The sequence below is a fragment of the Vulpes lagopus genome, chromosome 9 (genome assembly GCF_018345385.1).
Source record: "Vulpes lagopus strain Blue_001 chromosome 9, ASM1834538v1, whole genome shotgun sequence".
Classification (NCBI taxonomy): Eukaryota; Metazoa; Chordata; class Mammalia; order Carnivora; family Canidae; genus Vulpes; species Vulpes lagopus.
In genome coordinates this window covers 16,833,664-16,853,349 of record NC_054832.1, presented here as the reverse complement: position 1 = coordinate 16,853,349, position 19,686 = coordinate 16,833,664, and the positions used below count along the sequence as shown (strand labels likewise).

The following is a 19,686-nucleotide window of genomic DNA, read 5'->3' as shown; positions in this document are numbered from 1 at the left end:
GAAAGGTACATGGTCTGTGAGAATATAGAATAGGGGAATTTGATTTGATTTAAGTGGTTGGGGGGAAGCTTCTCTGAAGAGATAATAAATGAATTGGAATCCAAAACAGTCAAGTACAAGTTGGCTGAGAGAGAGGAGAGGACCAGCATTCCAGGGAGAAGATACAGCATACTCCAAGGCCCTGAGGCTAAAGGAGACCTAAAGCATCAGGGGACCTAGATGGGGGCCATTGTGGCTGTGATTAGCCTAAATTCACACTTCATAGACATGCAGGGGTTAAAAGCCAGTGTGCTAAGTGGACTCCCATATAATCCAAATTTCCCTTGAAACTCCACTCCTTCACCAATAAAGAAGACTGTGTGACTCTGTGTGTATGATTCTATAGAGAAAGGCCAAGACATTCTTGAGATACTCCAGGAAAGAGCCAAAGGAAAGTCATGTTGCAGGTATCTGGGTGTTCAGTCCTTTCTGCCCTCATGGAACTTTATTCTCTCTTACTAATAAGTTTCCGCAAGCTTAACACTTAACGATATTAGCCAACCAGGGCTGCCAGAAGAGAAGGCCACAGACTGGGTGGGTGGCTCAAACAACAGACACTTATTTTCTCACTGTCGTGGAGGGTGAAAGTTCGAGATCCAGGCGCCTGCAGTGTTGGTTGCTGGTGAGGCTCTCTCCTTGGCTTGCAGACGGCCACCTTGTCTCTGTGTGTGCCCTCCTGGTCTTTCCTCTGTACGTGTGCACTCCTGGTGTCTCCTCCTCTTCTTCTAAGGACATTGGGGCCCCAGCCTATGGCTTCGTTTAACCGTAATTACCTCTTTGTAGGTCCATCTCCTAAAACAGTCGTATTGGGAGCTGGGTCTCAACAGATGAATGGTGGGGGAAGGGACATAATTCAGTCCGTAGTACTAATAGAGTTGTCTGTTGTCGTCAATATGAAATAATACAGGTGAAATCCCCCACAGCCGGGAGGAGGCAGGGTAGGGGGGGTGGCATTAGCATCAGCAAATGCTCAGCTGTCCACTCTGAATGGACACTTTTCTATATGGAGAAGAGCTTGGCCCAATGCTTCCTGCCTTCCCAAGTTGACTTTTTCAGTTGGGACCCCACCGGTACAAGCTGATGCCATCAGGTGTTAACTGCATCTCAGGGGTAGGTGTGGGGAGCAGAAGCAAGGGGTAATGTGCTAAGCCCCGACCCACAGGCGCTCAGCATGCGTTGACAACTCTCTGAAGTCAACATTATTTCTTATTTTCATTTTATGGTAGGGGAGAATGAGGCACAGAAAGGCACCCCATCCGAGATCATTGAGCTAGAAACTGGGGGAGCTGGCACTCAAACCCCAGTCCACATGCATAAACACTAGGCGTGTGCCCAGTGTTTGCCACGATTCCAGTTGCTCAAATTCTTTGGACATGTCTGGTTAATGGATGATGATATCCTCTGGTGGAAAAAGAGCCGGAAAAGCCAGGAGCCCCTTTGATTCCTTCTGCCATCAAGGCTCCTTACAAGCAGCCTGGGGGAGATCTGCCTGGCTTATGAGTCTCAGCAATTTCCCCAAGCCCAGGGGCTCCCCATACTGTTGCGGGGCAAGCGCATTGGCCAGACATGCCTGAGCTGACCATGGCCTGGCATGAGAACAATTTGGGATGAGATGGCGTCTTCCTGGTCCCCTGGGAAATTGCTTAATCCCGTTCCCTGCCACCATGTGTTCCTTTTCCCACTTCTAATTAAAATCAGACCATGCCCCCCTCTCAAGCAAAGAAAGTTTGACTCAAATATTATTAAGATAATAAATCACGATCACAGTGCTTGTTTTTCTTCCTCACGGAGCCCCGTGTTACTCTCTCCTGAGTCCGCAGGGCTTAGGGAAATCCCTACAGGGAAAATTAAAGAGACACAGAAACAGAAAGGTATCACATGGGGAAAGAATTCTAATTTTTTCATGTTTCCCCAACGGGTAAAGTAATAAAGAAGCGGCTTTTGCTAAAGAATTAGATAGTAGTTTTTAACCCTCTAAGTTGTCCCCAAGATAGAAAGAGACCACTATGGAGGCAAAGGGCTCCCTGTCCTGGGCACACTCAGGGAGAAGCTGGACATCCGCTTGGTAGAGATGTTTGAACAGTGGCCATAAGCAAAGGGCCTGGTGACCTTGCTGGTTCCTCCTGAAGCTGATAACCGGTGCTCGGAGATCAAGTCATCAATTCATCGGGTCAGGTCACTGGTTCTCTGCAGTGAGGACTGTCCCCTGGCCTAGTGGTAAGATTGCAGACAGAAGCCCAGGGGATTAGCGAGAGGCCACAAGGTCAAAATCACTGCGCTACTCTAAGATAAAAACCTGAAATGGGAGCTGTCACCAACCTTGTGTCACCAGCCACCCCTCTCAGAGCACCAAGCTTTTCCTGTGTTTCACTCACAAATGAACCTTGGAGTACACGGTGTGGGCCAGACCCAGCGCGAGGAGCAGGGCCAGGGGCCAGCGGGGGACGCCGTGGGCCCCATCCACGACCTCACGGGGCGTACAGTTAACCAGGCACTTTGAAGACTGCGTGATACGGTTGTGCTGGGGAAGCCCTGGGGCAGGAGCCCTTCACAAGGAGACCTGAGGACCCTTGGGAGCAAGGCCTTCCAGGAAAGCAGCCTCTGGCTAGCCCGGGCTGCCCATGGGGGAGGCGACCAGACCACGGCTGTGCCCCGCACGGGGACACCACCCTACCTTCTGTTTCCAGCAGCTTCCCAGCCTCGCTTTGAGAGCACTGCTAGCTCCCACAGTCCTGCCCGCTGCTACCCACCCTGGAGAGATCAGAGGAGACTTGAGGTCCAACAGCTCCAAGGTGCCCCCAGGGCCCCAGAGCCACCCACAAACATCTGGGGTCTCTTCTTCTCTCCAGGTCACCCTTTTGTCCTTGCAGTCTGTTTTAGGGTTTGTTTTTTTTTTAAGATTGTCTGTCTCTCATGAATAAATAAATACAGAGAGAGAGAGAGGCAGAGACACAGGCAGAGGGAGAAGCAGGCTCCATGCAGGGAGCCCGACGTGGGACTCGATCCCGGGTCTCCAGAACCAGGCCCTGGGCTGAAGGCGGCGCTAAGCCACTGAGCCACCGGGGCTGCCCAAGGGTGTTTTGTTTGTTTGTTTGTTTGTTTGTTTGTTTGTTTGTTTAAGGGGTTTGTTCATTCAATATGTCTTTTCTTCATGAATACATCTGGTTGGAGGATTTTGTGTGTTCATGTCCACAAGAAACGACCCAGGGAATCCTAAGCACCCTAATACTGAGGTATATCTAAAAGTGTGAGCGTCTATGCCATTCACTTGAAGAGACAGGGTTCAGTTCCATTTTTGAGGGGGAGTGAAAGAAAATAGGCCTCCGCTATGCACATGTGCGGACCCGCGCACACACGCGTGAGCTCGCTTACACCTAAGGCCCCGATTCTACACCGGGCCTGCCTCAAGGAGAAAGGAAGCAGGATTTCGGGAGCACCTGCATGCTTTGCACTCCTCGTCGGTAACCGTCCCAGCAGGCCAGCAGGTGCGAAGCAGGGAAGTGATGTCAGGGAGGTTAAGGGACTGACACGGACACCCAGCTAGGAAGTGGCAGACGCGGGATCCCGGCCACTGGGCTCCTTCCACTCTGAGCCAGCACCGCCAACACCCACAGTCCTGCGCTGAGCTGGTGCTCTTCAGCCTGGCTGGGAGAAGGACGAGCAGTAGCTGTCTGCCCACCTTGGGCCTTGCTTCCTGGAGTCGGAGAACTGTTCGGGTGGACATCCAACTAGGGGCAGCCCCCTGTGCAAAGGGGGCAAGAGACCCAGTTTGCTGGGGAAAACCCAGTTCCTTGGGGGAGCACTGGCGGAGGCTGGCTGTGGTCCCGGTGCCCACCCAGGGGTGCGTGTGGCGCTCCATGGGATCCGCCAGAGGCCTGTGGTCCTCTCGGGGTGCCTGGAATCACCAGCCCCTGCCCTCATAGCAGACGTGCTCTCTCTCCCCTGTCCCCAGGTGGCTCCATGCGTGTGCCACATGGAGCCTGGACCCACACCAGGTGTGGGAGCAGCAGTTCATGTGGGACTGGCTTGGAGGATGCAGGCTCCAGCACTTACGATTTGCCTGCTGTTGTTTAATCTCTCTGAGCCCCCATTTCTCCCCAGCGTGGTGGGCCTATCGGTTGCCTATCTCCTGGGCTACCCTAAGGAACAGACGAGAAGCAGTAGCACCAAGCATCAGGCCTGGCTCATAGCAAGTAGGAGAGAAATACCAGCTACTGTCACTGCTGTCACAAGCAGGGTGGTTTTGTGCTGCTGAGAAGTCGTACGACTTGGGGAGCTCACCCTTCCCCCCCCCAGCTCCCCTCTTTCTCCTGGTGAACTGAGTGATGTTGGCAGCACCACACGTAAGGACCCCCTTGGCTCTTACGATCCAGTGACTTTTGCTGGGTCACTTTCAGGCAGTAGTGGGTCCCAAGGACACCCCTGGACTCTGCTTTCAACCACAGACCTTTCTTTCACAAGCTGGCTTTTTTTTTTTTTTTTAAGATTTATTTATTTATTTATTCATGAGACACACAGAGAGGCAGAAACACAGGCAGAGGGAGAAGCAGGCTTTCTGCCGGGAGCCCGATGCAGGACTCGATCCCAGGACCCCAGGGTCACACCCTGAGCCGAAGGCAGACGCTCAACCACTGAGCCACCCAGGTGCCCCTACAAGCTGGCTTCTTTACTCCAGCATTGAGTCCCCTTGTCAGGAGAACATGTGGGTACGTTTGACCTCCAGACACTGGGAACCAGTGACAACAGAGATGGTCTGCTGGGGCCTCTGGCCGAGCAGTCCAGCCCGCTTGCTCCTGGCACCCCGTGCCAAAGCACCTCTCAGGGCCCCCCCTCCACTCCTTTCTCAGCCAGAGAAGTGGCTGAGCAGCAGCGGTCCTACCAGGAGGGAGGCAAAGGAAAAGCCAGCGGCCGCAGAAATCTGCAGATTTGATCCCCATCCAGGCTGTCGTGGATTACTAGCAGTACCCTTTACAGCCCTGGGCCCTCCCTGGGAGTCCCATCCCAGGAGCTCCAGATCCTGGGAGCCCACAGGGTGACAGGGGTGGTCTGTCTTCACTCCCTAGGGCTGCCTTCAAGGCCCACAAAGTTCACACAACAGAAATGCATCCCCTCCCAGTTCTGGATTCTGGAAGCCTGGTGTTGGCAGGGTTGGTTTCTTTCTGGGGGTCCTAAGGGAGAGTCTGTTCCACGCCTCTCTCCTAGCTTCTGGGGGTAGCTGGCAGTCCTTGGCATCCCTAGGCTTGTGGATGCATCACCAGGGTCTCTGTCCTTGTCCTCACGTGGTGTTCTTCCAGTGTGAATCTGTGTCCTGATGTCCTGTTTATATGTCACCAGCCGTAGGGTATTAAGGGCCACCCCCAGGGACCTCCTTTTAACTTGATTACTCACTCTGTGAAGAAACTTCCAAATCGGGTTACATTCTGAGACACTAGGGATGAGGACATCACTATATCTTGTTGGGGAAACACCATTGAACTCATCAGAGGGCCCTTGTACTGTTTTCATAACTTCAGAGAACATAAGAATTAAGCATTTCTCCCCACGGACTCTTCATAAATACTGTTTGTATGTTTTGAGCACAGACTCTGGAGATGGTCTGGGTGTGAATCCTGACTGGGCCATTTCCTAGCTGTATAATCTTGGGCAAAGTCTTCATCGTCCCTGTGCTCAGTTTCCTCAGCTGTAAAATGGGAATAATGGCCACACTCCCATGAACAACAAACTAAAAATGCATGGACGCCTGGGTGGCTCAGTGGTTGAGTCTCTGCCTTTGGCTCAGGTCTTGATCCCAGGGTCCTGGGATCGAGTCCCACGTCAGGGTCCTTGCATGGAGCCTGCTGCTCCCTCTGCCTGTGTCTCTGCCTCTTTCTCTCTCTCTGTCTCTTATGAATAAATAAAATCTTGAAAAAAATACATTTAAAATGTTTCCTCTTGTCAAGATCAATGTTACATATCCAACCATGCTAGGAAAAGGCTGCACCTAACAAAAACAACAAAAACATGTAATAGTATGTAGTATATATTCACTGTGTACAATACTTACTACGTAGTCGTGTTCTGGACACTGTTCCAAACGCCGGTGCATGTGTCAGCTTAATTAATCATCACAGCAAACCCCATTTTTTCCCATTTTACAGTAGCAAAAACTAAACCCTAGAGAGATTAAGTCACATGCTTACAGCTCTACTGTCAGTAAACAGAACAGTTAGGCCCCAAATCCAGGTTTGTCGGACTCTGGAACCTCTTAGGAACCCCTGTGACCCGCTGCCCCTCCAGGAATAAGGAAGGGGCCTCACAATGATGTAAAGAATCCTAGGCCACCGCCTCCACTTGCCCAGAAAAATCATCCTGTTCTCAAAGGCCTGACTCGGGGGGCACTTCCTGGGATGTCACACTGTGCTCAGGAAAACACATTCCTTTTTAAACACTGGCCCCAGACTTGGGCACTCGTCTGTCCTCCAAGCCCCAGGATGGCTTTGGACGGGGCCCTCCCCCAGGAGAGCCAGGAAGAGCCACCCCAGCCCCCTGCCACCCAGGGAACCATCATCTCCTGACGTCTTGTCTCTGGTTTTGTGTCTTTCTAGGGGAGTGCAGCGGAACTGCCAATGCTGATAAAGGGGACGCTCTGTCTTTGATGAGAGAAGAGAACCTCCCTCCCCGGCCGGCCTCGGGCCTCCACCCTGGCCAGAGACTCCAAGTGCAACTGCCTGGCTGCGTACGCTGCGGGTGCAGGAAGCCCAGCCTCACGCACCCCGCCCAGAGGACCGGTGGGAATTGTTCATAGTGCCAAAGTCCTACTACTGCGTTTTCAATGGGTCCCTGTAAATAGTTTGCTCCTCTGCCCTGGCCCCCACCTCTTGCGATACTGGAAACAATTTGTACAATGTGGGAATTTTGTTACCTTTTTAATCAAGGGCAACCTCCTTTTCCAGCACTACCATTGTAAGGTCTTTTTCCAGGAGGGAGGGCTGATCACATGTGCTTTTCTCTTTTTTCCTTTTCTTTTTCTTTTTTTTAATCTTTATTTTATTAATTTTGGGGAGGGGGGTTGTTAGCATTAGTGCCGTTATATCTACTGGATTTTAGGTAGGGAGAGTTGATTCTTTTTTTTTTAAGTAGTTTGAAATTTGGGAGATTTCTCCGTGGGGAAGGCTAGGATTTGGGCACCTGTCTCAACTTTGAGAGGGTTCGCAGATGGCAGATCTTCTGGATCAAACCCATTTCCAGTTCTTCCCCCAGCCACCCCTGGGGTCCCTGTTTAGCCACGCACAGGGCTTTCCAAACTGCCAACAGATAGATCTGGCTTCTAGACCACCTGGCCTCTCTGGCTGACCTTGGGCTGAGCCAGCACCAGAGACCCGGGGAGCAGATGGCTCCCCTCTTTCAGCCTCTTTTCAGATACCAGCAGAAAGGGCTCCCACCTTTTTAGCATTATCATTACTTTGACAAAACTAAAACAAAAAGAGGTCTTCCTATCTAGATGGTACAAAGATGAACAGCTTTGGTTTTGACTTCTGTTCTTGACTGGCTTTTCTCCGTGTGGTTATTTGACAAGATTTCAGCTTGAAGCCTCACCCATGAATTGATTTTTGTTTGTTTGTGTGTTTGTTTTGGGCCAATTTTAGATTCCTGAGTGCACTTTTCTTTTTTTCCAGTTAGTCCTAACTTTTAAAGAAGAAAAACCAAGAGACAGATCTGGTGTAAATGTTGCAATATGAATTGTGTTTGCAACCCATTCCCCCCACCGCCCCCCATTTGGGTACACTGCACAAATAAAATGCTAGGGAGTTCGGGGAAAGAAAAACCATTTTTTTCTAACTTGTTGCTCATTTGTTGTAACTCAATAAAGCAAAGACTAAACATTTTTATAACCTTTTCCTCTGCTCCTCATTCTTCATTGCCTTCTGGCTCCTAGGGCATGGGCATGAGGGTTCCGACTCAGCCACCCCCCATTTCAGAGTGGTTATGACAGATTCACTTGACATTTCTCATTTTCTGTCTCAGTGAGGTCCGACAGCACAAATGGGGCTTTAAAAACAGGGCACAAATGTTGATGTGGAAATCTGTCATCTCTCTTTGACACAGAGGAATGAGTGATAGGCCCTCCTTCCTCCAGGGTCTTCACAAATAGATTCATAAAAGACTTCAGAGTGGGAATGAGATCTGTGGGCCACGTACAGCACCACTGCTCGCACTCAGGTGACCCAAGGTAAGTCACTTCCCTCCTCCGACTGCTGATGACTGGTGACTAGGACACTGCCATTTCTCGGAGAAGGCTGGCTTTTGTGTCTCTGCCCAGGTAAGATTTAAAGAGTCCCTCACTCTGCAGAAAAAGGGGAACCCTCATACACTGCCAGTGGGAATGCAAGCTGGTGCAGCCCCTCTGGAAAACAGTGTGGAGGTTCCTCAAGAAGTTAAAAATAGAGCTACCCTATGACCCTATGATTACCCTATAAAATACCTTATGATTACCCTGCAAAATACTCTAAGATTGCACTACTGGGTATTTAGATACTGATGTAGTGATCCAAAGGGGCACCTGCACCCCAATGTTGATAGCAGCAATGTGCACAACAGCCAAACTGTGGAAAGAGCCCAGATGTCCATTGACAAATGAATGGATAAAGAAGATGCGGTCTATATATACAATGGAATATTACTCAGCTGAAATCTTGCCATTTGCCATGCCATGGGTGGAACTAGAGGGTATTAGGCTAAGTGAAATCAGTCAGAGAAAGACAGTTATCATATGATCTCACTCATGTGGAATTTTTTTTAAGATTTTATTTATTTATTCATGAGAGACACACAGAAGAGAGAGAGAGAGGCAGAGACACAGGCAGAGGGAGAAGCAAGCTCCATGCAGGGAGCCTGACGTGGGACTCCATCCCGGGACTCCAGGATCACACCCTGGGCCGAAGTCAGCGCTAAACCACTGAGCCACCCCAGTTGCCCTCATATATGGAATTTAAGAAACACAACAGGAGCACAGGAGAAGGGAAGGAAAAATAAAACAAGACAAAATCAGAGGGAAACAAACCATTAGAGACTCGTAATCATAGGATACAAACTGAGGGTCACTGGAGGGAGGGGGGTGGGGTAACTGGGTGATGGGCACTAAGGAGGGCACGTGATGTGATGAGCACTGGGTGTCATATAAGACTGAGGAATCGCTGACCTCCACTCTGACACCAATAATACACTGTATCTTAATTAATTGAATTTAAATTTAAAATCTTAGATTAAAACAAAATAAAAAGAGTCCCTTACTGTTGAACCGTGACACTCATCTACCTAGTAGTTTTCAAACTTGGGCAGGCCCCAGAATCACCTGGAAGGGCTAAAGTTTTTGATTCAGTGGGTCTGGAGTAAGATCTGAGACTGCGTTGCTAACAAGTTTCCAGGTGAGGCTGCTGCTGCTGGTCCAGGGAACCCACTTTGGGAATCTCTGGTCTCCGTGTTTAATTTTCCAGGGACTAATGGACTTTTGGCCAGTTTATCTAAACTAAGCATGTGTATAAAGGAGCATATCCTTCCATAGTCCCCCCGCTCCCCCGCCCCCCCGCCCCCAGGAAACATCAAAGATGGATGGAGCCCGGCGGTCCTGATCGAAGAATCAGGGATTCTGGATAAGTTGGCCTTCTCTGGAAGATGCGCTCAATGTTGGATATCGTAGAGTTCTGGCCTTTGGCTGGAAAACCATGCATTCCTGCAACAGCTACCGTCTGTGGCCTCCAGATGCCTTGGAGATACCTGCCCGCTAATCTCACCTCTTTTTTATTCTACATCCCCTGGTCTCCTACATAGTCAGGAGGCAGCAATGCCTTCTGCTTAGTGGAATCTGCTCAGTCCCCGCCACCTGCCCCAAAGCTCATGCTCCAGACACCACACTCCACCTGGACCACCAGAAGAGCACCTGTCCTCTGTCCAAATGTCACCTGCCTTCCACGACTCGCTTCCCGCAGGACAAGAGAAGATGGAGGCAAGCAAGCCCCCTCCAGGAACAAAACATAAGGAACCAAGGCTGTGCCAGTGCCAACCCTGGACATGTAGGATCCTGAGAGCGGGTACCTCCTTTAATTTTGCATCCCCAGTGCCATACTTGCCTCACCCTGGCCCTGCCTATCTGCCACACCTTCCTCCAACCTTGCTTTTATTTTCGTCCCTCTTGCTGTTCGCAACATGTCATCATATATGTTTACTGTCTTTTGTATCCCACTGCATTGCAAGCTCCACGAGGACAAGGACTGTGTCTATCTTGTTCCCTCTCCCACATCCTCTGGCCCTAGCACAGTGTCAAGCACGTAGGAGATGCTCCCTAAATATTTGTGGGATGGATGGATGGTGGCTGGATGGTGGCTGGATGGATGGACAGATGGATGGTTGGATGGATGGATGGATGAATGGATGGATAGATGAAGAGTACCAGCTCTGCAGTCAGACAAACCCAAGTTTGAATCCTTTTGAGCTCTCTGGCTCAAAAGCTAGGTGGTCTTGTGGGGTTTACTCAACTTTTGTCTCGGCCTACTCCCTCATCTGAGACCTGGGGGTGCAGATCTTTGTCCTGGGGCCAGTGTGAAGGTTAACTGAGCTCAAGTATGCAAAGTACCCGGCACACAGGTGCTCTTCAAAAGCTCATTCCCCTCTTACTGTTCTGACTGGGGAGTGACACAGGGCCAGGCAGTATGAGGCTGTGCCTTTCCATCCCTGGCGGGGAGGGGGAGGATGCTTGTGTGAGAAAGCAGACAGGAAGAAGCTAGATCCAGGTCTACCAGATAATATTCCAGACACCTGTGCTTCTGGCTTTGGAGACTTTTCCATGTTCAGCCAATACTCTCCTTCCTCCCCTTCACCCCCAAACTCTCCCTACACCCCTCTTCCAAAAAAAATCCCAAAAATCCAACATGCAATTTTCTTATTAGGAAAAAAAAAGTAAGAGGTGGCTGTGGCTGACTCCTGCCTAGTCCCTGCCAGCACTGCTTCCCTGTGTGTTCCCAACACCGGACCTGCCACAGACCTCGTCTCTCCCACACTGTCCTGTCCTTCCGGCCCCTTAGCGAATGTCAGGCCAAACCCTCCCTCCAGCTTCTCCCTGGGCAGGCATCTGCCTTCCGCTCCTGCGACTTACTGCCCTTGGGGTTCCCCTTGCCGCTCTCAAGCAAGGTAAATAAATTCTTCAAGCAAGGCAGCATGAGATGCTATCAAATGCCTGAATAAACCAAAGGGAAAACCAAGCCAGAACATTTGTCTTTTTATTTTAATTTCTGCACCAAAGAGAAAGCCTTGATAATTGGTTGCAGTGAAAACACACAGGGAAGACGGTTGTGCTCTTTTAAGCATCCAGCAAAATATGTCAAGCTATCTTTGCTCGCCTGGGAGCGATGAGGGGGGGGGGGCAGAAGCTAGGAGAAGATCTTAAGAGGGAGACCCGGACAGGATTCTTGTTGAGGTGCGGTGCGGAGACCAGTGGTGGCCCTTGAACAGCTGCTGCTTCTGTCTATCTCATGCCTCTTTGCACTCCCCTCGCTTCCTGTGGGGTTCCACTCAGCTCCCCCTCCACTCATCTGATTCTGGGGTGCAGCCCACTGCATGAGCCATGGTGCTCTGGCCCCCTGTCCAACCAGGTGCAGGGCGGAGCAGGGGCGTAGGGCTGGGGGAGAGAGCTCCCTCTTCCCATTTAGATGACAGTGTGTTATTAGCTTGCTGCCACCAGTAGCAGAAGCCCGTGCCGAAGACAGGAGGCCAGTAGGTAGGAAGGAAGAGGCAAAAAAACAAAAAACAAAAAAAAATCAAGAAAAGGAGCAGAAGAGCAACGAGAGAAAGATGGTTGGTCTTGATCATGGCAATGGCAACATCCTTTGAGTCCCTGGACCCTGCCATTCCCCAGGCCAGCATCCTGTCTTTCCAGTTTTGTAAAAACTAACATATTTCTCTTTTTGACTTAAGCCAAAAACCTGTTACTAGAAACTCACTTCTGACGGGTGGATGAGATGATGAGATAAAAATGGAAGAAAAGACACTACAAGTACACAGCCACCTGTGGCTGGCGGCTCCCAGGATGGATGGCTCATCTCTGAGTCCTTGCTACTAGGGCGTGCTCCCCTGCTCCCCGTGCTTGTGCTGGGGGGGGGGGCATCGGATGGGCAGCCTCAGCCTCACCAGGGTGCTTGTTAGAAATGCAGACTCTCTGGCTCCCACCCAGACCTGCTGAATCAGAACCTGCGAGCTGGCCCTGCTCCTCTGGTGCTTCCCATATTCATGCAAGTCTAAGAAGCCCTGCCCTGAAGGTACTGGGAATCTCCCCCACCTCCTGCTGCAGTGGGGTTGGGAGGAGAAACCCCATACCACAGCACACCATGGAGCCTGTTTTCAGCATGCAGGCTCGAGGCCTTGGGAAGCTGGGAGGCAGAGGCAGGAACAAGATGGGGGCACGTGGTACACAAAGCGTGGGCGCACTTGTCCTTCTAGGCCACCTGGTGCCCTGCCACTTCCAACCAACAGCGCCCGGAAATGACAGCTCTCACTGGCCTGCCACAGTACCGTCTGGAGAGAACCAGACTGTCAGTTCCCCTTACTGATTCCTGAAAGCTCCCTTCTGGAGTGCCTCACAGCTGGAGGTACTTGGAAACCAGAGCAGAGACACCATCATTATCCCTGAGGGGGTGATCAATAAAAATCAATTTAAAAAAAAAAGGCTTCTGTGCATCCTGGAGCATGTGGCAAGTCAGGTATCCTGCAGAGTGTAGGAGGCACGCCGCCCTTGACTTTGAGGAAGGAGGAGACAAAGGCGTCCATCAGGAACTCTAACACCTTCACCCAGAACGAGCCCCCAGAGTGTTACACACTTTGTCAATCCAGATCCTTGTGGGAAAGAGAAGGAACACCAAAACCGAGTCATTTAGGAAGAGTTTATTGAAATTTTCTTGTTCAGGGGCACCTGGGTGGCTCAGTCGGTTAAGCGTCCAACTCCTGATTTCAGCTCAGGTCATCTCAGGGTAGAGGGATGGAGCCTGACAGGCTCTGCACTGGGCATGGAGCTTCCTTGAGATCATCTCACTCCCTCTGCCCCCCTCCTCATTTCACTCTAAATAAATAACTAGATACATAAATACATAAATAAAATTTTTAAAAAAATAAGTTTTGGGGCACCTGGGTGGTTGAGCATCTGCCTTTGACTCGGCTTGTGGCCCTGGCATCCTGGGATCAAGCCCCACAAGGGACTCCCGGGTTAGGGGGTAGCCTGCTTCTCCTTCTGTCCCTCCCCACTACTCCCACTCTCTCTGACTATCGCCCTCTCAACTAAATCAATAAAATCTTTAAAAATAAATAAATTTTTAAAGTGTATTGTTTACAAAAGTGGAGGCAGGGTTTGCGGAAACCAACAAGGGAAGACATAGGGATTTGGCCTGAAAGGATGGGGAATAGAGCAGTTACTGGAACCCATAGGGGACAGATGTACAGAGGAGGCTACCTGCAAGGAGGCGTGGCCTTCATAACCATGGTGACCCAGCAGGGGTGAAGTTGGGGAATAACTACCCTGACATCATTCTACTCCCATCCTCAGCCCTCTGGCCACTGCCTTCCAATGGCCAAACCCAATCAAAGGTCAGAAAGCAAGGGGACTTATTGATCCAGCCTGTCAGAGTCCGGCTCCCTGCACACAGAGCAGGCAGGGGTAGGGTGGGGGGAAGAAATAGTTCCCCACACAGATCAATCTATTGGCTGGACCAAACACAGCAAATGGCACATATACACCAAGCATGCCATGTGCCCCACCCCATACCTATGACAGACATTAATAATCAAAGTGCCTTTGCCTGCTGGGCTTGGACAAACTTTCACAATATTTAACACAGAACTCCACCTCGAATCTATTAACCTTGGAACGGGAGACGAAATCTGTAGTGGATGCCATTGGTGGCCTAGCTAGTACCCATCCCCTCCTTCTTCGTTGCTAACAGAACCAAGATATCACCCAGGCACTAACGTACCCCAGCCCTAGGGGAGAAACTCTGTTTCCCTTGCAGCTACGAATGGCTAATGAGACATACAGCAGAAGGCTCCCCCATAGCTGGTGCCACTCTCATTTCTCCCTTCTGGCCTCGGATGCCTCGGTGATCTTGAGACTAAGTATCTCACAGCTTCACTGAGCCCCCGACTCCGTGCCACAGGTGAAAGCTTCAAACTTATTTCTTCAATTGGATTATAATTGTCATACAATAGCCTATTCATTTCAGGTGTTCAAGATGATGATTTGATGTCTTTTATATTACAAAACGATCACCAGGGATCCCTGGGTGGCGCAGCAGTTTGGTGCCTGCCTTCGGCCCAGGGCGCGATCCTGGAGACCCAGGATTGAATCCCACATCGGGCTCCCGGTGCATGGAGCCTGCTTCTCCCTCTGCCTATGTCTCTGCCTCTCTCTCTCTGTGACTATCATAAATAAATAAAAATTTAAAAAAAAAAAAAAAACGATCACCATGCCAGGTCGGGTTGCCATCCGTCACCAAAGTTCTTACAATGTCATTGACTATATTCCCTAAGCTGTCCATCACATCCCCATGACTCATGTATTTTATAACTGTACCTTTAGACTTCTTTACCTATTTCATCTCTCTCCCTACCCCCACCCCTCTGGCAATCGCCAGTTCTCTGTATAAATCTGTTTTGCTGGGCAGCCCTGGTGGCGCAGTGGTTTGGCGCCGCGTGCAGCCTGGGGTGTGATCCTGGAGACCCGGGATCGAGTCCCACGTCGGGTTCCCTGCGTGGAGCCTGCTTCTCCCTCTGCCTGTGTCTCTGCCTCTCTCTGTGTGTCTATGAGTGGATGGATAAAGTCTTTAAATAAAATAAATCTGTTTTGCTTTGTTCATTTATTTTGTTTTTTTTTTAGATTCCACATGTAGGTGAAATCATGGTATCCATCTTTCTCTGCCTAACTTATTTCGCTTAGCATAATACTCTCTAGCTCCATCTGTGTTGTCAAAAATGGCAAGATTTCATTCTTTTTTATGGCTGAGTAATATTCCATTATGTGTGTATTTATATATGTGTGTGTATATATATATATATATATAAATGCAGTATATATACATATACTGCATCTTCTTTACCAATTTGTCCATCAGTGGACACTCATGTTGCTTCCATATCCTGGCTATTGTAAATAATGCTGCAATGAACATAGGGGTACAAATATCTTTTCAAATTAACGTTTTTATTTTCTTTGGATAAATATCCAAAAATGGAATTGCTGATCATAGGGTAGTCCTATCTTTAATTTTTTGATAAAACTCCACGCTGTTTTCCCATAGTAGCCGTACCAATTTACATTTCCACCAACAGAGGACAAGGTTCCCTTTCCAAACATCTTGATATGTGAGAAAAGAAAATCTCTCTTTACTAACCCACCACTTACCGGATTTGTCTGATACTTGCGATCAGATACACTCCTAACTGACACAAAATCTCTGTGCCATATTTATACTTCATAGATGTGAACTCTTCACTCACACATGTATTTATTTATCCCCGTGCTAAGTGCCAGGTGAGAGACAAGGCAGGCACAGTCTGTTTCCTCTTCAGGGAACCTTGATCTATATTTTGAAGGATTCGTAGGAGTTTCCAGATGGATAAATGATAGGAAGACAGAAGCAGCAGAAATGAAAGAGTTTCTACAGTGTCAGGATGTTAAGTACTAGGAATCCAGCTAGCAGTCTATGACGTGTAACAAAAGAAGAAACCATCAGTTTTGAGCAACCAATTCGATTCAAACCCTGTCATGAGAAAACAGAAGTGATTATCTGCTTGGAAAGAACCTGAGAAACAGCCAAAGATTATGTTATTTGCTTGTATGATGGGAAATCAAAAAGTGGTTTGGGATTTCCCAAAACAAATAAAATATTATATAAAACAGATGTAAAGTGAAACAAAATATATTCTGAGTCTTTTGCCTCAGACTTGCTTCCCAGAGCTGAGTTTGGGTCACAGAACTTGGGATCCGGTCCGTACTTCCAAATGTATCCCCCAATTCCTTACACAAGCTCCTCCTGTGGCCACACTGGTCTGCCTACTGATGGCTGAATGCTCCCTGCGTCCATGCAGTCTCCCCTCTTAGCATCCCTCACCCCAATTCTTGCCTAGCCCCCTGTTCTTCCAGACCAAATCAAGGTAAATCTTGGAAGACGGGAAGCTGGGTTTAAGGAAGACACATATCCCACTGGCTCTCAGGGAGCCCTGATGCTCTGAACTCCTGGAGCACTCACCATCAACGGGATCTATGTGGTGCTGACCACAGGTGGGTCTGCTGTTCAAGCCTCTCTTTGTGCGCTGCTCCTCCAGTCGGAAAGTGGACTGAACATTGGTTGCTTTCACCTCCCAGCATCCCTTGCCCCTCCCTTTCAGCAATTCTCACATCCCTCCCCACTGGAGAAGTCTTCTAGGTACCTGCTCTCCCCCTGGGCCAACTACAGGCTGTTGGTGTGGCCCCAGCACAGAGCAGGACCCTCTGGCCATGAGGAGTCATGTGACTGAGGTCTAGCCAATCGTGGCACTCACCTCTGACCTCAGTGAGTGGTCCAAGGAGAACACGCATGACTCAGCAGGACCAATCAACATCTATCTCAAGGTTTATAAAAATGAGGACGGGGTGGGATGGGAAGAAAGAGAAAAAGCATGAGAGAGAAGTCTGAGATCATTGGAGTGTTCAGATCCAGCTAATCCTAAAGGTAGGCTCACCCTAGGCTCTTTCCCAGTTATATCAGCCAAGAAATCCCCCTTTTGCTTAAGTTAGTTGGAGCTGTGTTACTGTCATTTGGCAATGAAAGAGTTTTGACTAAAACAGACGCTGTGACCCCACTGCCCAGCACATGTCTGCAGAACTGATAACTGGAAATGAAAGGGCAGATTGGAGGGGTTTTTTTAAGATTGATTTTATTTATTTATTTATTTATTTATTTATTTATTTATTTGACACAGAGAGAGAGAGAGAGCACAAGCAGGTGGAACAGCAGGCAGAGAGAGAAAGAGAAGCAGTCTCCCCCGCTGAGCAGGGAACCCGACATGGAGCTCGATCCCAGGACTCTGGAATTATGATCTGAGCTGAAGGCAGATGCTTAACCGACTGAGCCACCCAGGTGCCCCAATTAGATTATATTTTAAAATGAATTGGCTATGGTTCCACTTATATGAAATGTCCCAAATAGGCAAATCTATAGAGATAGAAAGTGGTGGGAGTGTTAAGAATAGGAATATAAAAAAAGAATTGGGATGGAACTAGAGAGTATAATGCTGGGTGAAATAAGTCAGCCAGGGAAAGACAAATACTATATGACTTCATTTTTGTGTGGAATTAAGGAACAAAACATATGAGCAAAGGCAAAGAGAGAGAATCCAAGAAACAGACTCTTAAGAAAACAAACTGATGGTAATCAGAGGGGAGGGGGGGAAACAGGTGATGGGGAATCAGAGTATACTTATCGTGATGAGCACTGAGTCGGGTACAGAATTGTTGAATCACTTTATTGTACACTTGCAAATAATAAAATATTGTATGTTAACTATACTGGAATTAAAATTTTTAATTAATTTATTTATTTATTCATAAGAGACACAGAGAGAGAGAGAGGCAGAGGGAGAAGCGGGCTCTATGCAGGGAGCCCGACGTGGGATTCGATCCTGGGTCTCCAGGATGAGGCCCTGGGCCGAAGGCGGTGCTAAACCGCTGAGCCACCCAGGCAGCCCCAATATTTTTTAAGATTCTTTATTTATTAATTTATGGAATTAAAAAAATTTTGAAGCCTCTTTCCAGCCTCCTGGGTGGCTCAGTCAGTTAAGCATCTGCCTTCGGCTCAGGTCATGATCCCAGGACCCTGGGATGGAGCCTTGAATTGGGCTCCCTGCTCTGTGGGGAGCCTGCTCCTCCTTCTGCCCCTCCCCCATCTGTACTCCTGTGCACTTTCTCTCTGTGTCAAATAAATTTAACAAATCTTTTTTAAAAAATTAAAAGCCGGGATCCCTGGGTGGCGCAGCGGTTTGGTGCCTGTCTTTGGCCCAGGGCACGATCCTGGAGACCCGGGATCGAATCCCACGTCGGGCTCCCGGTGCATGGAGCCTGCTTCTCCCTCTGCCTGTGTCTCTGCCTCTCTCTCTCTCTCTCTCTCTCTGTGACTATCATAAAAAAAATTAAAAAAATAAAAAATTAAAAGCCTCTTTCAAGTAAATAAATAAATGTAAAAAATATGTATATCTATATATCCTTAATATGATAATAGAAACCAGGAGCGCCTAGGTGGCTCAGGTGGTTGAGCATCCAACTCTTGGTTTTGGCTTAGGTCATGATCTCAGGGTAGTGAGATCAAGCCCTGAGTCAGGCTCCATTCCAGCACAGAGTCTGCTTGAGATTCTCCCTCTCTTTCCCTTCCTCTCTAACCCCCTTCTCTCTCTCTCTCTCTCTAAATAAATAAATAAATAAATAAATAAATAAATAAATAAATACTTTTTTAATCTAAAAAAAGAAACCAGAAACCAAGCAGATTAAGTTAAAATTTGACTTTCAGGAATTTAAGGAGCACACACCTGTGTTTGGCCACATACCCCACCCCTGTTTCCTGTCTGGGTAAATGGCAGCAGCAGCGGCCAGTTACCTAAGTCAGAATTTGGGGTGGGGAGATAGTTTCCACCTGTCACTCCTCCTTGAGTTTTAACCACAAGTTTTCTCCCTTCTAGCCCCCAAATATCTTTCCAATGACCAATCATCCACCCCATTGCTGTCATCATGCAGACCCTGACCTCTTGCCCTCCCTGCACAGCCTCCTGCCCTGTCTCCCCACTGGCTCCCTAGACTGTAGCCTGAATGACCTTTCCTACAACACAAGTCTGATCACACATCTTGTCTGCCTGTCAGCAGCTCCCACTGCCTGCAGAACAAAGCCCAAGCTTCTGGACTCAACACGTAAGTTTTTGTTGGCTCCAGTCCCTGCCTATACCTCCTAACCAACCTCACATCCACGGTATCACCATCCCACTTCTCCCTCCCTCCCTCTGTCTCTGTCTCCCACTCTCTTTCTTACACACACACAGTTCAAGCCCATCCTCCACCATTTAGTGTCCCCCACACCCTCCAGGTTCTCTCTTGCCTTGTGCCTTTACACCTGCTCTTCTTGGTGCCTGAACTTCCCTTTTCTTCCTCCTTCACCTGGCAAACACCGTGACTCATGCAAGTCCCAGATGAATATCAGGTCCTCCAAGAATCCTCTCCTGACCCCTTCTAGCCACATCCTTTGCTTCTTCCTCTGTGTTCCTAAGACCCCTTTTGCATGTCTCTATTATAATTCGAGACACATGGTCCGCCACGTAAGCTGTGGTCTCCTTGCAGACAGAGTCCAGCCCCAAAGGGATAAGGCAAGCGTGCATTCATTTGTGTGTTGTAGGAATAGATCTGCACCAGCAATATCACAAGTTTAACTAGACAAGGATGGTAGTAAGATATTCGAAAATAAATTTTTGCAGGGAAACATCCGTGATGGGATAAAATAGATGAATGTCTACAAACTTCCTTCCTTGACCCAACCCGCCCAAGAGAACCTCTAGTTAACAACCTAATTCTCCTTTCTCCCTTAGCTCCTGAGAGGCCAATTCCTAGACTTTTTT

General features: G+C 48.9%; 1 protein-coding gene across 1 annotated transcript in view; it reads left to right on the top strand.

The window, feature by feature from the left end:
• Window positions 1-8,545, top strand: part of ZHX2 (zinc fingers and homeoboxes 2) — a 162,893-nt gene extending 154,348 nt beyond the window's left edge. Inside the window, exon 4 of the mRNA XM_041769418.1 lies at window positions 6,624-8,545. The gene's annotated coding sequence lies outside the window, so the exon portion shown is untranslated. The remainder of the gene's footprint in view (window positions 1-6,623) is intronic.
• Window positions 8,546-19,686: the final 11,141 nt, after the last annotated feature.